This window comes from Falco cherrug, chromosome 4 (assembly GCF_023634085.1).
Source record: "Falco cherrug isolate bFalChe1 chromosome 4, bFalChe1.pri, whole genome shotgun sequence".
NCBI classification, from domain to species: domain Eukaryota; kingdom Metazoa; phylum Chordata; class Aves; order Falconiformes; family Falconidae; genus Falco; species Falco cherrug.
The window spans coordinates 9,428,283-9,448,913 of NC_073700.1; the positions used below are offsets into that span (position 1 = coordinate 9,428,283).

Here is a 20,631-nt window from a genome sequence, read left to right on the forward strand (position 1 = left end):
ACAAGAAATAGCATGGGAAACTCTCTTTAAATAATCATTTTGTATTTCTAGCTTGCCTGACTGCTGAAGAAACTTCGACAAGTTAAGAGACTAGAAAACAAAGGAAAGAGTATGGATGTCCTTCGTGTCCTCCCGCCCTGTCCCATGCCCATCCCTCAAATCCCAAATTCATGATGTTGAAAGAAGCCAGGATATTTAGAAGCAGCAATAACCACTAGAAAGGAAGAAACAGAGTCTAGATTAGCACTCATCTTTACCAGGTAAAGACGTATTTTGGACGCAGTGAGATGGAAATAAGAGGCAGCAGACAACAGAGGAAAGTTTACAAGGTCACAGATTCTGGTAAATTTGCTAATCTGCGAAGCCTGTAGAAAAAAAAATATACCATTTTATATTTAAACTGATAATAACTGTACTGATTTTTTATTACTAGTAATGAACTGCATAACAAATAGCCCCCTCAGAACACTCAGCATTTGTCTGCATTATCAGGTGGAGGAAGACAGCTGTGGACGCATTTTTCATTTTTAATGGACAAAACACAGGTTGGTTCTTTTCATTCCCTCCTGCTGAGGTCTACTAAACCTTGCTGCCACTGCAGGAATCACAGCCCAGGTACAACATGTGTGTGCTGGGTCATGGAGGAAAATAAAGATAGGAGGAGATTCTCAAAAAGGAGAAGTGACTCCAAAAGCTGTTGAGTAGGATGCCAGCCTGGTGCCATAGCTATCGGAGCATGGGGCTTGACTGCCATGAGCTCAGCCAGGTGGAAGATGGTCAAAAAATGCTCTTAGCAGAACAGGGAAGGCTGTGTTTTGGTGCCCCACAGCAATGGTTATTTTACTGGACTGTGAGACTGGTGCCACAGGGAAGCTGCTTGTGTCCAGCCCCAGCTCTGGCACACTGAGCTCTGTGAGCTGAAGGTGCAGGTGCTGATGCCAATGCAGGTGTCTGAGGGAGGTGGTTAAGGAGGATATGCCCCCCCCTCGGCCAACAGGACACGGGAAAGCTGCCTAGACCTCTGCTTTCTGTAGTAATAGGGTCTGTGAATGGGGAGCTTTCCGTGCTTTTTTAGTTTTATCTCTGGAATAGCACGGTTGTTGAAGGTAATTCTCAAAGGGATAACTTGATGCCACCAGAAGTGTTTGCTGTTTTATCCTCTGTCCTGCCTCCTTCCAGGGCAGGTGTCTGTCTCCTCGCACTGTGTGCCTTTGCCCACAAGCTGTGGGTCTTTATCTCAGCGATACCTCTCCCGTCTGCATCTTGGCCATCCCCCTGCTGCCACCATATGTCATTGGAATGTTTCAAGTAGTGAGTCTGGTTTACTTAAAGAATAGTGCTTTTAGAGGAATAATACTTTGCTTTGTTTCCATTAGGACCTTAAAAAAAAAACGTTTATGGGAGGAAAAATAAACAATCCCACCACCACTCCTTAACAACAGAGTACTTTCCCTCTCCTAATGCTACCAGTTCCTTCTTTCACCCAGGCCAAAGGCACCGCCCATAAACTCTGGAGGGCTCTTACATGTTTCTTCTGAGTGGCCTGAACATAACTCTCCCCAATACACACACACACACACACACACACAAAGGCACACAGAGAGTTCATTTTCCAGAGATGACCAGGCAAGGAGCTTTGTCACACCGACTACAGACCCGCATGCTCCCCTGGTTCCTCCTCAGAGCCGCAGAATCGCTGAGGCATGGAAGGCCACGGTCGCAGCGGGGGTCCGCACAGGAGACAACAGGGAAAGGCTCTTTTCCAGAGCCCACCTGCATCGCCCCCATGTAACGGCCCTTTAGCAGCCCCACGCCCACAGAGAGGTCGTGCCTGGCGGCTGTGCCGTGGGGTCCCACCTGCAGCAGCAAAGAGAGGGCAGAAGCAGCCCGGGTGCCGCAGAGGGGAGGGATGGCGCCGGAGTCATCTTTGCTCCTTAAACAGACACCCCTATAAGCAGGCTGCCGCTGTGCCCCACTTACACTGCGAACAGTCCCCAGGCAACCTGAGACATGGATTGAGGCCACAAATATGGTGCTGGGTGGTACATGACCACACTTGTTTCACCATCCTCTTTGAACTGTGTAAGGTGGTAGTCCCGCCTTAGGAAACTTTTAAATCCCGTTTTCTGCCTGGGTTATTTTGGTGGTGTTGGTGTGATTGCTGTGCCATACTCCTGACCCACAGGTAACTGGGAGTGCCAGGAGATTTTACTGATGGTAAACCAGCAGCGCATGAATGGGCAGGAAGGGGAAGAGCGGAAAGGGCACCACAGGCTTCCCATGAGCATGGACCAGTCTGACACGGTCACAACCATGTGTGGTTGCCTGGGGCTGCATTTGCTCCTGAATAGCACTGCTTACCTCTGAGAAATTAGAAGATTAAGCTTGAGTTTATAATTGTAGCAGTGTTAGATCCTCAAAGCCTGCATAGCTCATGGAGGAATGTCGGTGGATGCTGTCTGAAGCTCTCACCTGAACTATCACTAAGCATTTCTTTAAAATATGTGCACACACACATCATCAGTAAGGTATGTTTAAGAGTGAGAGGAGGGAGCTTGATTAGCCCTTATATGACACTTATCTTAAAGACTACTTAGCTAATTCATCATTTCCTTAGGACTAAAGATATGTCATAACAGCTAAGCCAATGTATATTTGTCCATGACTGCTTAAAGCCAATATAACTCTGAACACAGATATCAACCTATGCACTGTGAGCAACACATCTGAAAAATTTAACCCTGTCTTTCAAGCTCCATAATAGTCTGTGAGTTGACCTTGATTCTTACCGGTTTATTTAGAATATGGCATTATTTGACAACTCATTTTACAAAGATGTTTGCATTGTAGGTTAATTTTGAGCTCTTCATTGTAAGTATTTCATTGGGCAAACCTTGTGACTTGTTGCCTCAGTGATAGAATTGTCTTTATTTTTGCATGGAATGATTAAGGTACCATTTTAGCGCTGCATCGTTTTCCTCAATTTAAGTGAAAATTGTGAAAACTTTTGAAAATGGCACTGACAGGGCGAATGTTTGCCCACAGTGAGTAACACAAGGATACACCGACAGCACAGCTGTGGGACTAGGCTGAGTAGTGTGTATTAAGATTCTATACAGACTAGGTGTAATGGCCACATGTGTAGATGTGGCACTTGGGGCAAGTGCTTGCCCTGCTAAAATCACTACCCTAGCCTTGAAAAGTTGGAAATTGATTTGTCATGGACCACCTCTCATTCTCTTCTGCTGTTTAGAGCCTGTAGACTGTCACTTTTTGAGGAGTGACCTGACAAAAAATGCTTGTAGTATAATCTTAGAGGAAACAAGGACCACTGTGGTGGGAAGTGTATTGTGCTCCCAGGCAGGACCTGGCAGCGAGGTGGCCAGGGGCTTCTGCAGTGAGGGCTCTGCTGCACCCTGACCTCCCCGAGTTCTGGTACCACAGCCCATACCCTGCGTGTGTGTGACTCCTCTTGGTCTCCTTCCTCATTCGAAGACAGAGAAAAACAATCTGAGCAGCTTACTGTGCTGTTGGAGCTGGCAGTCCCACGGAGATGGGAGATGATCTGCTGTTCTTTATGACAGTACAGAACGCTGTAAGCTTTTTTGTGAAGTAGCTGTATTTTTGCTTCTGGGAGAGCGTGACAGGTACTTATTACTGCCTGGTGTGCTGCTTTGAGCAGCCATGGTAATTGACCAGCCCTGCATTGACCAGCCCTGCCTCACTGGCATCTGTCCTGGTCACAGCATTTCTTCCACCCAAACCATCAGTAATAACCTGTAATTCAAAGCACAGCAGTGACTCCACAATACTGCTCCTAACAAAGCAGCCAAGCAAAGGAGCAGCCACAGAAGTAGACACTTAATTGCTTGATAGTAGTCACTGCACTTTAGTTTATCTAATTGTCTTTATTACAGGTTGCCAATTTAGCAACTTTTCTTTATTTAATCAGCTGTTTTGCTATTATTTCCATAAAACAATTCCTTGTAGAACGTCTGAGGCTTACAGGGCACCTGACCCAGCGTAGAGGTGGAGGTACTTACCAACCTACTGCTGGTTGTAGTGAACTTCACAGCAAAATAAAATCTCATTCATGTCTGAAAAGTTTTATGCAGAACATGTATTGTGTCTTCCTGATCAGTTTTATGTATTTCTACAGAATGGTAGAAATGGCAGAGGCATTTTTCAAGCAGAAGTGAATTTCCATGCAGTTCCATCATCCTCTGACTTTTTATAATATAGTATGATGTTATTGTGAGGGCTGCATTATCGTGAGTAGGATACTATGGGGATTCTCTATGTCCACAGAAGCTGATAGTATTTCTTCACTATCCCACAACACCAGCTTGTGTACCTTAGGGAAATATTCCCAGTTTATTTCAGTATCTTCTTTGTCAAAAAGGTGCCTTAGTTGTAAGTCCCAGCTTGACTCTGTAAAAAAAAGGAGTATAGACTATACATTGTAAAAGACGCTTAAATAGTTAAAAGTGTGTCACAGCAGGGCTTTTTGCCACCATGTAGGAAGGGTGCTCCCCTTCAAAATGCTGGACTTTATACTTGCCATTTGCACTGGAATGAATACTGACAGTCCTGTCCCTGAGACTAGAATAGTTCTGGGGAAAGCATTTCTTGTCTGAAACACAATTTGAACAGTATTTTATTATACTGTGACCCTGTGAGTATACAATCAGGAGGGACTCCTGGGGTTTATTTCAGCTGATTATGGAACACAGAGCAGAATACAACCAGTGACCTCTGTAAATGATCACATATTTGACTTTTGGATAAGAAGTCATCTAGTCATAAATGATTTATCTAAAAGATTCTATCTCTTCTGAGACTAAGCTTCACTCAGCTGCATTAGCAAAGCGTGTAACAATTTATAAACTTCACATACTGTAGTACTTTAGAAAATATATTTACATTCTATATTCTTTACATATATCTGGAGCGGATTTTGAAAGCTAATTCAAAGTGAAATCAGATTTTTTTAAATATTTGTTAAAAAGCCCTTCCTAAAAATCTGGTATTCATTGCAAGATGATATCCTGTATTTAATAAGAATTGTTAATATTGTCTGTGTAGCATAATTACAAAACTGTACTAAGATGTGGCACTCGAAAGACATGTCCTTTTCATCTTCATTCCTGCGGTGCAAGTAGGATGTGTATAACATCAAAACTATCTCTTCAATTGCTATTTTTTATGTAACATAGTTTAAGGCAGTGACTTTGAAATGTTTTGAATATGCAAATATGAAGAAATTTAGCAAAATAAAACCATCTGATTTTTTAAATTTGTCCCATTCCGCTGGTGTTTGACTTTCCTGAAAGTACTGGGCTATCACACATCAAGGCACCATTCCTTTCATATGAATTAATGCAAATGCCTCATTCACTTTATTTTCAGACTGCAGTTTCATCTCTGTGTTGCTAAGCAATCTAAAATCTTCCCAGAACCTGCTGTGGTGTCAAGGTCCAACAAATCAGTTGCAGAAAATGCCCCTTTCTCAAGTGCAGTTTCTCACTTGCCACTCAGATTTAACAAGGGTGCATGCATCACAGTTTGTAGCGAGAGGGGAAAATAGTCCAGCCAAACTGATTAGGCAAGGAAACTCCGAAAAAACAGCATTTCCAAACAATCTATTTTAATATTTCCCTATTTGCCTGATTATTTGGGACACTAATGATGGCAACCTAATGTATATTAGGAAAATCTTGTAAGGTATTTTGTATTTCAGACTCTGTCATGCAAGCTGCTGATACATTCAAATTGCAAGCAAAGGAAGGAGAGCTTTTTCGTATTGCACAGAATAGGACACATAGGTAATCCAAGTCTGAAATGCATTTATTTTCAGACAGTCTTACCTTAGAAGTGCCTCCTGCCTTGTGCAGTCCTCTGTGCATCCCCAGAGAAGATGACAAAGCGGCCAAAGAATCACAGGATTCCTTCAAAAAGAAGTTTTCAAGGACTGCATATGGCACTTCTGTGTGAGGGAATTTAGAGCTAAAAAATGTGCGAAGCACTGCAGAAAGTAGAAAAATCGTTCCTGTATGCCCGTGTAGCTGCAATGGAGAAGAGCAAACAGAACAGCAGCAAAGCATAAACATTTTAACTGAAATCATTCCCTGAGGCGTATGTAGAGAACAGATGTGGACGAGGATTGCTATGAAAAGGTATCAGTATGACCAGCAGCATTCACATTACCCCAAAAGCAATTATAACTGATTTCAGGATCTAAGTCCTGTAAACATTTTCTCACGTGAGTAGTATTTTTCTATAAGCTATCTGGCCAATTATAGCCAAAAATGTCCAGCACTGATATCCCTTACTCCCTTGCGAAGGACTGAGCCTAATTCCTTCTGACTTCAGTAGCATTCCTCACAGAGCAGGGTGCTACTCCTGCTCTCCGATTTTAAAATGTTAACCGCTTTCAAAGACACTAACTAATATGATAACATTTACAGTCAGATTAGTAAACAGTTCTCTGCATTTTAGCGGTATAACTATATCCAGTGCACTGTGCTTCACATAGAAAGAAGATTGTGAGATATTTCAATTAATTTAGCTATGAATTGCAATAACCGATGGTACTTTTGAAGAAAATAGACCTGCACAATACTCAGGTCTGAAGAGGCTTCCACTAAAATATTCATGTTCTTGTAACTAAGAAAAAAATGCTTATCATATCAGCTGGACAGGTCTTTTCCTGGAGTTTTCAGACCCTGATGTTTTATTGACCAAACTCCTTGCTCTAGACTTGAGCTCATGTTCTCCGAGGAAGTACAAGCGGTAATTATGCAAGTCTTTCCTTCCCTGTCATAGGCAACATTCACAAGGGAGATTTACAACCTTCAGCTTTCAGATGCGGTAACTGGTTGGTTAAGTCCAGTGAGAATAACTCTGACATGGTGAATGGCATTGGAACTGGAACAAATCCTCTAGAAACTGCCTGCCTGGACAGCCCTGGCAGTTAGTTACTATGGGTTGCTTTGCCTCATCTTTTTTCCTGTAGATCCCAACTGAAAGACTAGTCAGAATTTATTTTGTTTTAGAAAACTTAGACTCCTTCAATATAATGCATTTGACTCCCCAAGGCAATAGCAAATCTATCTATAGCAATAGCAAACTAACTTATGGACTGAATGATACTTACTCAATCATAACAAATACTGTGAGATGCGACCGTAATGCAGAGATACTATAGTGTGTTAAGTCGGTAGGAGTGGAGTGCTGCCCTAGAAATAATACAGTCAGGACAACTATAAAAAAAAAACAACATTGTAAATAAACTTCAGTAATGAATCCTAATATACTAAATACTGAATATAATAAATACTGATATAAAACCTGAATATAATAAATGCTAATATACTAAATACTGAAGTATTTTCTTATCACAAAGCATGCAAAAAGGCAGGCCGTTTGTTCATCTGAATTACGTTTATCTAGAATTCTGATATATAGAGGAAATGGTTTGGCCCCACGCTCCTGTAAATGTACACATCTGCTCCAGAAAGAAGTAAGTGGGGTACAATCTGAAACTTACTTTTAATCAATAGTCTTTCACTTCGGTAAAGTTTGGATTAGTCCCTTAAAGCACACCCTTACCATGACTGACAACAGTCCTGCCTTCACGTGTTTGATTGATCTAAGGCTGGGGAAGGTACAGAGGGCAGAAGGGTTGTGCACGAGGAGTACAGCTGGTGCGTAATGGCCACATTTCTGTGACCCTTAGTGGATTGTAATAAGGATCTTTTTATTAAAACAAAACAAAACAAAATAAAACTGTAAGAGCTCCAGGGCAGATCTGCGTTCTCTTTTGGCCTGTGTTAACCTCTAACCAAAATCTGGCCATTTAAAAAAAAATGTACTTCAGCTGTTTTTCTTTATTTTTGGTAGTTTAAAATGAAATATAAAGCCCATAATAAAATGCATATGAGGACACAAATCAATCGACTTGAGAACTATTTTAAAAACTACCCAACCGTATAGGTCTTCATTAACAAGTGTGTTTTCCCTGTGAAATTCAGAAAATGCTCTTACTCACTTGTACACATGTTGTTGCTCGTATTATTTATTTCTATGGTAACCAAAGCAGTAAATACAGCAATATTAGACAACAATAATCAAGAAAAAAAAATATTGCAAAAGAAGACAACTAAGAGCCAAAACAGAGGTGTTTAGATGATGGTGTAATTTGCTATAATAACTGTTCAGCCACATATTTGGCAAGCCCTGGCTAACTCACTTATGAGTAATGCATTTGTCCAAATTACATTCAAATAAGAAATAGTTACCAGGCTACATTACCATGCATTCTGCACAGATATTTCCTCTCTATCGATTTTCCCACGGCAAGAAAGCTTCTTAATGAACTCAGGTTAACTGTGGATGGATGCTTATTACTGTTGTGCAGCCTCTTGAAAGCTGGTTAGGTGATGTGGAGCTGCACATCATCAGTCCTTCGCTATCTGGAGCTATCTAACTTCCTTGTGCAGCCTCCCACTCGCCTCTCCGCTGTCTGCTCCATCTGGAGGGAGCTGGCTGCTCTCCTCCAGCCCCGGCTCCCCGAGCGCAAGGCAGCCTGCAGCTGCCAGAACATCTGCTGTCTCCTGGCCTCACTGGGGTGAGTACCAAAAGCATGGCCTTTTTAAAGTTGGACAGTCGCCTCCATTAGAAATCAGAGGAGTTCAAAGTTCTTGGATTTGTCCTGAGACTTGTAGCTACGTGGGAATATATGGTATAACTATCTGTAACGCAAATTAAAGCACGCGTTTCGAAGGGATACATACATTGTCTATAGGATGCGCTGGCATTTTGCCTGCTTTTCCCCTGCATCCGTAGTGATCTGGTTTTAGAACAGTCTCATTTTGAAGAAAGTAATTTTGATGAGCAAGCAGTGGAAGGAATGTAAAGCCAAACAAAAATCAGTCCTTAATTCTGCAATTGCATCCATCAAGGGTGAGCTTCTCAACAGGGCTACTGCTGCATCAGTGCCATACAAAATCCACAGGGATGTGTTGCAGGCTACACCTGGTGAAGGCAGGTTGCCTCTTGTATGAAAAGGGGCGTCTGAAAAAAAAAAGGTGTCTTGTCTGAAAAGTTAGGAGCATGAAATAACGTCACTGGAATCTCACAGAAGGAAAAACTGTACAGCAGCCCCACATCAACTGTCCTTTTCATGTATGGGTCAAATCATGCCCTGGCAACGTGCAGGTCTCCCACTGACTTCATAATGGGAAATGTATTACTTATTTAGAGCTGACTTGGCTTTATTTAGAATGGTTTAGTATATTAGCTATTAAAAGTTTTGTGTTTTGGAGAAGCAATATCAACAGGTGAAATACAGCCACGCAGTTCTTGACCTTCTGTTTTGTACTTTCTGACAGGCTCCTGCACAGGGCAGGACGCAGTGGTGCAGCTCTTCCAGGATCAAATCCTGGTCCTGGAGCACAGTGTGAACAACTGGGAGGTGCAGTAGGTGTTCTGCAGTTGGCTTGGTCCAACTCGTGCTGGCGTGGAGTTCTTTGGGGCTCTCAGAGTATGTCTGAACTGACAACATTGGCTTGAAATGGAAGCGGACACGTGGCTTGGTCCCCTGCATGCCCCCCACTGCTTATACTTTTCCTTGCTTAAACCTTGAGCTACTTTGGCTTAAGTCTGGGGTGAACAAACAGGCTCTCTTAACAAGAAACCTCAAGCTCAGAAGAGGCTGACCCTTACTCAGACTGTCTCCTATAAAGCTGGAGAAGCTCTTGATCGTACCAACTCAAACTTCAACCTGAGGTGGGATGTTCCTGCAGTTGGAGCTCCCCACCCCTAAGGCACCAAGCTGACACGAGCACACTGGTCCTGCCCCTTCCTCTGGGGCCCTCCCAGCCCCTTTTTACTGAAAAAAGAGGGGACTTCTTGCTGAAAACCATCTAACAGAAAACGAGCCTTTTACTGTTTCCTCAAATCCACCACTGTCCTCCTCTGCGTGCTTGGTACGACGCGTTGGCACCTGCTGCCCCCTCCCCACGCAGGGCGGCAGGAGCTGCCTTTAAAGCAGGAAGCTATTAAAGCTGAGACTAGAATAAAAAAGGTGTGTTTCCAATGGAGGGGGATGGAGAGTCCCCCAATAGGGGCACTGCCTGAATACAGAACAAGAGCATTCTGAAAAATTGTGCAGGTCTAGAAAGAAGATAGAAGCAACTGCTCCTCAATTTGTAGCATTGCAATTCAAAGCTAAGTAAGCGTAAGTAGAATACACAATAAATGTACATTTAGCTGTAAAGTGAAACGTAATATCCTATGTTAGTACACAGTACTCTCTTACCAAAAAACTAATTTATAGGTAAAGAAACAGCACTTTAAACTAAGAGACTGTGTGTTTTTAAATAACCTAAGTAAAATGCATACTTACTTACCTTTTATTCTCCTGCTGTGTGTGCCCTGAGCTGGTCCAGGGAGTTCTATGAGGTAAGAAATTCCTGTTCAACAAAAGTTCCTTTTCTAAAAAAAGTGAACATAATGGAAACGGGGAACCACTTACCAGGCAGCTGAAAAAGGAGCTGACTGTGCAGAGAATTTCACACCTTATGGCTTTTGGTCAGTAAAGTACATAAACAAAATGTAATTTTCTATGCAATTACACAGGGTCACACAAGAATATTATGTTTTAGAAACCCACTCAAAAGCATATTGCTCTCTAAGAGCCCAATCCAGAAAATGGTTCCTCACTTTACTAAAGTTGCTCATAAGCATTTCTGGGAGTGGGGCCTAGGAGACATTTTGCTTTTTATGCTTTCTTAAACAGTTTATGTGATAGTAACAACAGGAAGATAAATTACTTTGAATGGTAGCAATTAGAGAAATAGGGAGTGTGATAGATTTACCATGTGGAAAACATCTCTCACATTTTCTTACAGTCATTAAACCTACTTTTAATGACAAAACACTGATTTCAGAAAGAAACAAAGTTTATTTGATGAATATAAACAAGCTGATCAACACTAAATACTTCCCATACACATGATAACAATGTTATGAACTCTAAATACCTTGGTACTTTACACTTCTACTAGACATTAAATTACAATGACTGTCTAATACATGCCCACTGGTTATTTCTAGGAATTCCTTAGTTTCATATCAATGTCCTTAACCATATATCAATATCACAATCCAGAACATGCCACCACTTGAAAAAATTATTACAAGAAGCACTATCAAATGAGGATCTAAGGTAAATAGGGAATACTGACCCATTGCTGCAGAACATCACATTCAAACATCACTCTACACACACAAAAAAAAACATTGCAGATATAGTTTATGTCAACACATCTGAGGTCTTTTCATAAACACTGTTTAAAAAGTAAATTGAAACCCACTTTCAAATGAAAGTCAATGTGCAGGTACGTGCATACTGGATACACAAAATTCATTAAATACAAAATTCATACTGTACATTTAAATGAAAGAAAGAATGTGCAGTACAAGACTGATCTCACATGAAAATAATAATCATTATCTTAAATGTCAACCAAAAGTTGGTTTGCTTCTTTACACATAGAGGGGGAAAAAAGCCTACCAAACATTGCTCAAATAAAATATTTCCCAACATCACAGTGTTTATTGTAAACCCCGAGATTCTATTTTAGTATATGAAAAGATTTTCTCCAAACATCATAGAGTATCACATGAAATGAAAAAAAGAAAAAAACCCGAAAGAAATGAAAAAGCAATGTTAGACAAAATTTTCATCTTTAGGGGCTAACTTGTAGGCCCTGATAAAAGTTTAGATCAATACTCTTACCAACATGAGTGAGGCAAAAATGCCCCTAAAATAATATCTGTGACAAAATTGGCACATACATATAAATATCTAACTATACAGCTTTGTATCTGTGACCCTATTTTCCCCCTAGTTTATTTCCTACTTCAAGTATTCAGTTGCAGAGTTAAGGTAAAGACCTGATTGTAAGAGACACAGACGATTGTCCCCTACTGTGACAACAAATTTGTCATGAGAAACTAGTTTTGTTGTCTGAGTTTCCAAGTGCAACATTTGTCATATGTGCTAAATATACTCCCAAAAGCTTTGCTGTTTCAAAAACAAAGATCTAAAATGCCATTGATAGTTAAAGGACAAACTTTTTAAACATGAATGAAATTGGAATTCCCTATGCTATGCTAATTCTACACATTTTACTCTATTTACTGAAGACAGTAGCATCCAGCAGGACTCCTGCTTGAATAAATTGCTCTTTGATTGCACCAAGAATTAGGGTACAAATGAATAAAATATAATCTCTAGACAATAATTTTAAAGGGGTTGCTATGTATGGCTCATGTAGGATGTTTAGGGTTAATTGCACCACAGGTTCAAAAAATATTTTTTTCTAAATTCAGTGCAAGACTTTAGGAGTATCCATTTAGATTTCTTTTTTTTTTTTCTTTTTTTCTTTTTTTCTTTTTTTTTTTTTTACAGCAGCAAACATAAACTACTAAGGATTAAGGCCACCCATGCTTAAATTTATTGTTTGTCCTTTAAAAATGCAGATATTCTATCCCGACTCCCATCAGCATGGAAGCATTTCTTCCATGGACAAAAAGACGCCTCAATAAAACAGCCAAACATTTGCACATGTTTGCCAGACCGACTGAAAATATTAATGGAGTCATAAGGACCCTCTCCTTGAGAAGTGGTAGAGATCGGACTATCAGTTATATTCTCTCACTGAATGTAATGACTTCACATTTTTATTTTTCCTTGCATGTGCTTTAGATTTATTTTACTAGATAGATTTCATTGATACAAACAGCCTTTAAGTGCTATTTGTGCATTGGTGTTTTCTTTAACATCTAAGATTCGTTGGGATCCATGTTGGAGACTGTTTTTCAATGTAGAAAACAATAACAAACAGTTCCTCATTTACAGGAGACCTAGTGCATACACTGTATTCACAGCAATCTTATCTTTATTTTTCTTTTTTTTTCTTTTTTTTTTTTTTCTTTTTTTTAGAGAGAGTCCCAGCTTTTATTGTTGAAAACCTGTATGCATTTTGGATGGTAAAAGGTTGATACGTCCTTGTGTATATGTCCATATATATACATACATATGCATTTATATATGCCTCAAGCTTTTACCATCCAGGAATAGATAAACCTTGTATATAATCTTATATTTATGCTCAAATTAGATGTCCTATGCATTGTCAGAGACACACACCATATTTTCATAAAGCTAATCTTTGTCATCAATTATTAGTACCAAAAATTGATTTCATTTCCAACCTGGCCCAGAGCTTAATACCGGTTATACTATCAGTTGGGGTTTGGGGGTTGGTTTGGTTTTATTTTTTGAATTATTACTATTTTATCAGTAGATGTAAGAAAACAGAGGAGGGTAAAGGCTTAGGTTTTATTTTTTGGAAAAGCCCACATCTAACTGGGGGTAAGATTAATGCAGACACCCTTACCTAGCTTTTTACTAATACCTCTTTGATAATCTAGTGCAATAGAAGTGATACTTTAGAACAGACTAGGTAAAATCAGCAAATGCAGATACCACACCTAAGAGAATCTGAATTACTTCATAAAATCAATATCAAGTTACCCAAAATTAGTTAAATAACCCATTTAACTAAACTTCATTAAATAATAATATTCTGAACAGATGTTTCTTTGTGAAAAGAGAATAACTTGCAAGACCCTTTAAAGACATAAATTAAGCTCTTATAATTTCTGCTTGAGTCTCCTTTGCTATTTTCCAAAGTATCTGATTTTATAATAGACTACAAGAAATAATGGAGAAAATGCCAATTAATGCAGCATTTCACTAGATATCAACCTTAGCGTTCATTTTCTGCATCTGTGATCTTCTCCAGGATATCACGGTCATGTTTGGAGATCCAATGCAATAGATTATCATCATTACCTTCCAGTGCTACATCTTTTTCTTCCTCTTTCGCTAGTTCCTCTGAAAACTGTAACAAGGGAAAAAAATATTACAATTAGTAACAGGATTGAAGCATACAAAACAGCCCGGTTCTCATACACATCAGTGGATATGTTGGTTTTCCAGGGACTCAGAATTAAGGATTTAAATTCAATTTGAACCCACTTATTATGTTCATAGGGTGGTAATTAGTTTTACAGCTGATTTATATGACAAGATTCCCCCTAAATGGGAAAGATTTTATATTCCAAAGATGTGAAATTCTATGGTGCTTGTGATGCTGTTAATGGTGTTTTTTCCTGGGGTGGCTGGCATGGCTGAAATCTAGGGGACTGCAACAGGTAACTGATGCAAGCCCGAGTCATTCAGTGGAAAAGAGTCTTCCTGCTTCCCACAGGCTCTGGATGAGGCTCTGTGTCTGATTGTGAGCAGCTACAGAGTGAGGCCTGAATGATTTTTATTGTTACACTAGTTCTGCTGCAAGCAAATGGCACAGTAGTCTTGAAACAGAGACCAGTGAATTAGTCTTATTCACGTTATCTGTATATCAGAGGAGTGGGAGGAATTAAATGATTCCTTGACATGGCAGTTGCTCATTTATCCGCTGACTTTGTTTCTAGAAATGTGGAAATACATTATGTATGGGATTCTCTGTTATTGACCTTGGATTTATGTAACCACATAAGTTTCCAACACATCCAATTTTATGAGAAAGAAATTGCCATAGACTGCTTACAGTTTTGTATACAGCTGAAAATTTGTTAGGTTTTGTAAATAGAACTAGCGATTAAAATGCCCCTTCAAATTCTAGAATCTAATATTTATTAGAGTAATTACTCTGTGAGAAAAGTGAAATGCTGTTTACAGAATAAGCTCACAAATTATTTTAAGTCCCTATTTTCAAGTTCATGTCTTTGTGGCAAGTAGATGTAACTGTTTATATAACACAAACTTAGGTGAATAGTTCTACTTTTCCAACGGGAGGTTGGTACAATTCTTCTGGTTAAAACACTTCGGGACTAATCCAAGCCCACTGAAATGTGGAAAGGTTCCCACTGATTTTAACAGGTTTTGGATCTGGCCCTTGAATGGAGGAAAAATGACTTCTGCAGAGCTGGAAAGCCAAGGAGTTCCTAAAGTAGATCATGTTACTAGTTCTGGCACATAAAATCTTTGCAAACTTTTTATGAAAACTGTAAGTCAGAGCATGCATTACGTTTCGTGAACTGTGCATAGCTCCCATTCTTTTTGTGTGCTGAGGATTTCTTAATCATTATTCAAAGAGATACATAGGCACAGGAAGCACCGTATGCATTTAAAAGGAGAGTACATTCCAGAAACCATAGCACAAAAATGTCTGTATTTTTTTTAACAGGTTCTCTAAAACATAATCATAGCAAATCTTCAATACACTTGATATTTTACAAGCTGAAGCTCCTTTGCAATTAACACTCATTTATGCTCTTACAATTAAGAACCCGGACTAAAGTGTCCAATTTGAGGAACAGCAACAAATCACAAAATACAATCCCTCTCCGGCTTGCTCCCCAAATTTTCATAGAGGTTTTACTATAGAATGAAAGCCCCGAGTAAACCCCACCCGCTTAATCAACCCACCCATTCATCAGGAAACCATATATGTATTGGAAGTGTAACAAAAACTTGTTCACCACAGGTAGGAAATGCAAAGTATTTCTCAAGTCAGTCAAATAAATATATAAAAGGATATTGCTGTCAAATACCAACTAAGGCTGAGTAAATTAAATTTATATTTGTTTCTTCAATGCTGTACTTGGTACAGGTCACTGAACCTCTAAAACAGAAATAAAATTCGGTAACATGCATCGGGCCTGAGATTCAGCAGTGCTCCGGCTGAAATTAATGTCTTATGAGTTTGGCACCTCTGACAGTCCATTAGATACCAGTCAATGAAAACAGCAGAAGGATGTGAAGATATAAAAGTGTAGTAGCCCACAAATATTTGTTCAGATTGTTTTTCCTTTGGATAAAGACACCTGCCTGATTACTACTTTTTACCTCCAATCCTTTCCTCTTGGCAGTGATTTGCAGAAACAAGCTGGAGAGAGTGGGTAAACACAAAGGGGTTAAAGGGGAAACTGTTTAATAACAGTAGTAAAATGCAGGCTATTTTTGACATCTGGGTTAATGTCCATTATGCTCCATATGCTTTCCAAATGTTTGCAGCAAGCACCCAGATACAAAAACAGATACCCATTCACATAGGCTTAAATTGCCCTCTCCTAACCTGTTACACATGGTACCTACATAAAAGGCCAACAACTGATATGGTAATTAGGGAGTCAGAAAGAGAGGGAATAGCCACTTTATTGCAGGGAATTAGTATCTGACCGAACGTTAGCAGAGAAGGATATCATTAATGAAAACCTGTTAGGGCTATTTCTGCTCCTTAATCTACAACAAGGCATCTGCATTATAATGCGACATCTTTTAAAAAGCTGTCAGGATGAATTCTTGTTTCCTTCTCTAGAGTCATTCATCATTACTGGGATCAGAGTACCAACAAACGATGGGAAATTATTTCATTTCCTGGAAACAAGTAACTAAACTGAAAAACTGTATTTAAAAAATGCTATAACTCACGAAGTCTTTCTCAAGTGACCTCCTGGAACTCACCTGTGCCTCTTGCAACAACGGAATCTAAATGACATGAATGAAAAGGAAAAAAAAAAAAAGAAGAAGAAAAAAAAAAGCATTCTCAAATTTTACTTCTGTCTGTGCAGAACCATGAAAAGAATGACACAATTAACTAAGGAAAGCCCTGGCACAGTACTGTTCTGAATTCTGTCCCTGCCACTAGCTTATTGTGTGCTTGAGGAAAAAGGTATCATTTTTCTGTGCCTAACATGCTCTTTGCTATAGCAGGGATAACATCAGGCTCCTCACAGGAATTTGCAAGGCTTAATGTTTGTAATGTGCCTTAATAGTCTTGGGTGAGTGCTAAGTATTATTATTTTGCAGTTCCTGCATTTGATTAGAACTGAAATAACATAGTAAAAATTAAATTAATATATTAAGTTACAAGTAAAGAGCAAGCATGTGGTTTGCGGAGCTACTTGTAACACTTTTAATGCGAACGTGTATTACAGACTAGGTGATTCCCAAGGTCTGTAATGACATGTACCATGTGGGCATAACCTAACAACTGCAGAATCCCCCCAGATGTTTGGTTCAGCCAAAAATCCGTTTGTGGCTTCTGTGTGAGCCCAGAGCTCGGACCGGTGGGAGCACTGTGGGCTGCTTTTCCCCTGCCCCTGAAGTACAGTTGCAAACATGATCACAGCCCAGATATTTGCAACTCAGCACAAGAAACAATATTAGGTAGCGCAGATCTACTGGAGTGCTCGCCGCTATGCAGTTCCTTTAACATAGGGTATGAAAAAGGCACGATATGTGCTATTTTGACTTCTCTGTCATTACAGCCCCACCAGTAAATACTGTTTTTGCTACTTCCTGCTGGCCTAACTCTCATGGAAAGAATGACAACCCACCTCTCTGCTTTCAAAAGAATACAGTAACCTGTTAAAGCCTGTTATATCGATGTGAAAATCTCTAGCAAGGAGGGCCAAAAAGAGAAATAATTAAGACATAAAGTTGTATCCAACCTACGTAGAAAACGTTCAATGCCGAGACGCCAAAGATACCTAAGACACTTGAGCAGCTGAGTGAAAAGGTAAAATCTAGTTTAAATTTATAGCATTCCTTCAGTGTCCCTCTAGGAGTTTGGCTTTTTGCCAGTGTTCCTTGTTAAAAATTTGTTAAACGTGTTTGGCATTAATGCAAACACAAAGTGCTCATTTGTTACAAATTCTATTGGAATGCATTCATTTAAGGCAATGAAGTAGTTACCAGAAAAGAAAAAATGTTCATTAAGTACATTTTAAAAATACAATGATGTATGCGGTGCATAACTATGGCGCCCCAGTGGCTATATAAATATCTGACAGAATAACCACAAGTTGTGTTTGGTTTGAAATTGGAATCTTTTAAACATAACCGATAGAACAAAAACTGGTTTTGTTTGTTGTCAAAACTGATGTTAGTCTTTCTTGTTTAGAACTAGTTAAAATAACCAAAGTTTTGGCATACAATTTCTTACATCTCAAATCAATAAAGCCCCCAGGTTAAAGTAATGCTAAAGGAAGTTTCTTGGTTCGAAGGGTAAGTGCAGCACTGCACATTATCTGGAGAACACTGAACACAGAAAGTAAACACCCTGCTTGCAGGAGAACAAATTTTAGTCATTCCTAAAAATTCCACTTAAGGAAATGTTACCTGGGAGATCTGCAACTGTCTGACAACATTCAGGTGTGCCTAGGCAAAGGTGTCCTGCTCTACTCTCAATGCACTAATCCTTTCAGAAAATAAATAGCTCAAACCTAGTTTATAAAATCCTAATAACAAAATCTCTCTTTGATAATACCATGAACTCTCCCTGATAGTGATAACTCTTGATTTTGAATAAGCAATTCTGAGATATATTAGAGGCTAGAAAATATCTTCTTAGCTACATTGTAAAAGTGGCACCATTTTTCTTTTTACTTTTTCAATTATTTATAGTTACCATACAGCTTAAAAATGGTAAATACATGAGTAAAATATATTTTAAAAGAAAGATCCAGGAACTGTGTGATTTAATTAAATATTGAAAGGCTCAAAAAACCATCAGTATAACAAGTTATTTATAAAGACAAAATTAATTTTGTTCCAATTCTGGCAAAGAAATTATTTATCCCATTTGTTGCTATTTATGCTTTAAATTCATTCTACAGTAAACTTCAGAAGGAACTGCAGCTGGTGGTGGAATCACTGCATGAGTGTGATGAACTTTCCATATTGCTGTAATGCCAGAATTGTTAATCTGACTTAGGGATAAAAGCAGATACCATTGGGATGAATAAAATCAAATGGATTCAAGCCCTCTAGAGAGTAAGAGTCCTTGAAAACTACTGTACAATTATATGACAAAATTAGATGAAGTTTATGAACCTTGAGACTATTTGGACAAGGATGCCTTCTCTACTGGGAAAGTTTATAAATCAAAATGAGACAAGCAGTATATGAGTTGAAAGACAGCTATTTTTTTTCTTTAATAAACTTCTTCTTTTCATAAAGCAAGTCTAGTCCAAATCAAAGCTCTTCAGAAATATGAGAAAACTCAGCACATATTCTTCAATCTGTCACTTCCACACTCAATTAAAAAGAGGGTTATGGGAAACGTTAAGGCTTCAGACTAACACTCTTCCACAGGCTGAGCTGGAGCGCATGGAAGATGATGGAAGAATTTCCAGGGACTCCAGCAGACCAGGAGCCGCTCAGGGAGGCAGCAGTGACTCAGCAGCACAAGGCATGGAGCTCTTTGTCAAGGCATTTTATGACTTCCTTAAGATGCAGCATGTGAGACCGCTAGGGCTTCGTTTCGTATTTTAAATCAAACAGAAGTGACAGAGAAGGGTTCTTGGGTAAAGTGGTTCAAACAAGAGTTCCCAATGTGATCCTAGAAACTGTCAATAGCAGAGATTACTTAATGAAATTGGAAGGAGCCTTTTTCATCCTTGCTGATGTGGAATGCCATTTATTCTCATGCTAGGGACTAATTAGGGGCCTTTTTTGAAGATCAAGGTTTTGCGATCTCTGCTTCTTAATAACATGGTTTGCCTGTCTGCCACCTGGGACAAGGCAAGGCACTCTCTCTAACTCCCGAACAGCAGGCACTGCCTTAGGCCATTGCAAGTGCAGGCAGGAAACTGATCCTGCCTTTTCAGTCCTTTAACCCGTTCGCTGCCGGCCCCGCACAAGCCCACTCCCAGTCCTGAACAGGCAGTGACAGACCCAGTGGGAAGGCGTTCCTTTAATATAATAAAAAAATCATGTTGGCTGGAAACCTGACATGAAGGGCAAAATCGTTTTACTGGTGCATTGCTAAAGATAGCATTGCAAACCATGCCCCGCGCGTAGACTGGGTGAATGCATGTGGCACGGCTTGCTGCAAATCCACATACCGCTTGCTGTGCTCCAAGCAGACAGACAGTTCGTGTTTCTGGTGGCTGGGGAAAGAAGTGGTTAAATAAAAGCTGTGTCAAGCCCCCAATCTAATAAGTCATCTTATTAGGAAGTTGTGATGCCCTGTTTGCCCTAGCCTGTGGCTTGTCTGCTCCACTGAAAGGTCTCCTGCTGGGACCTTTGTGGCATTATATGAGGTAGAGAAGGCTGCTGCAATATATGAGCCTTGGTTTCGAGCAGCCAAAACAGCAGGAGAACTAAGCTGCAAAGAATTAAACATGTAACAACTTTGTAAAAGCACAGACAGTGATTGAGGTTGGCCCTTTTGCTGTTGACACATTCTGGCCCCTGTAGGTTGTGGTCACTAAGCCCATTAGAGTTGCAGTGTGGCAACATCTAGTTCAGCAAGTTCAATGTGTTTCTGTTTTATTTCTAAATACTGGACGCAAGCTGGCAGTGATAGGAGAGCGGAATATGGCACCAGAAATATGTCATAAACACAGTCGTCATTGTCAGGGATATGAAATTACTTTGCAAACTATTTATTTTTGGCAGATGGAGGTTGGGTGTATTTTTGCATTTTGTTAACTGAAATTTAATTGCAACTTGCTGCATGTTTTGTTTAATTTTTTTTTTAAAAA

At 39.6% G+C, this 20,631-nt stretch overlaps 1 protein-coding gene across 4 annotated transcripts in view; it reads right to left on the reverse strand.

Annotated features, from left to right (window-relative positions):
* Positions 1–10,946: 10,946 nt before the first annotated feature.
* ERC2 (ELKS/RAB6-interacting/CAST family member 2) overlaps positions 10,947–20,631 on the reverse strand; it is a 521,548-nt gene continuing 511,863 nt past the window's right edge. For all 4 annotated transcript variants that reach the window (XM_055710069.1, XM_027805155.2, XM_027805144.2 and 1 more), the window contains one exon: positions 10,947–13,976. The gene's annotated coding sequence lies outside the window, so the exon portion shown is untranslated. The remainder of the gene's footprint in view (positions 13,977–20,631) is intronic.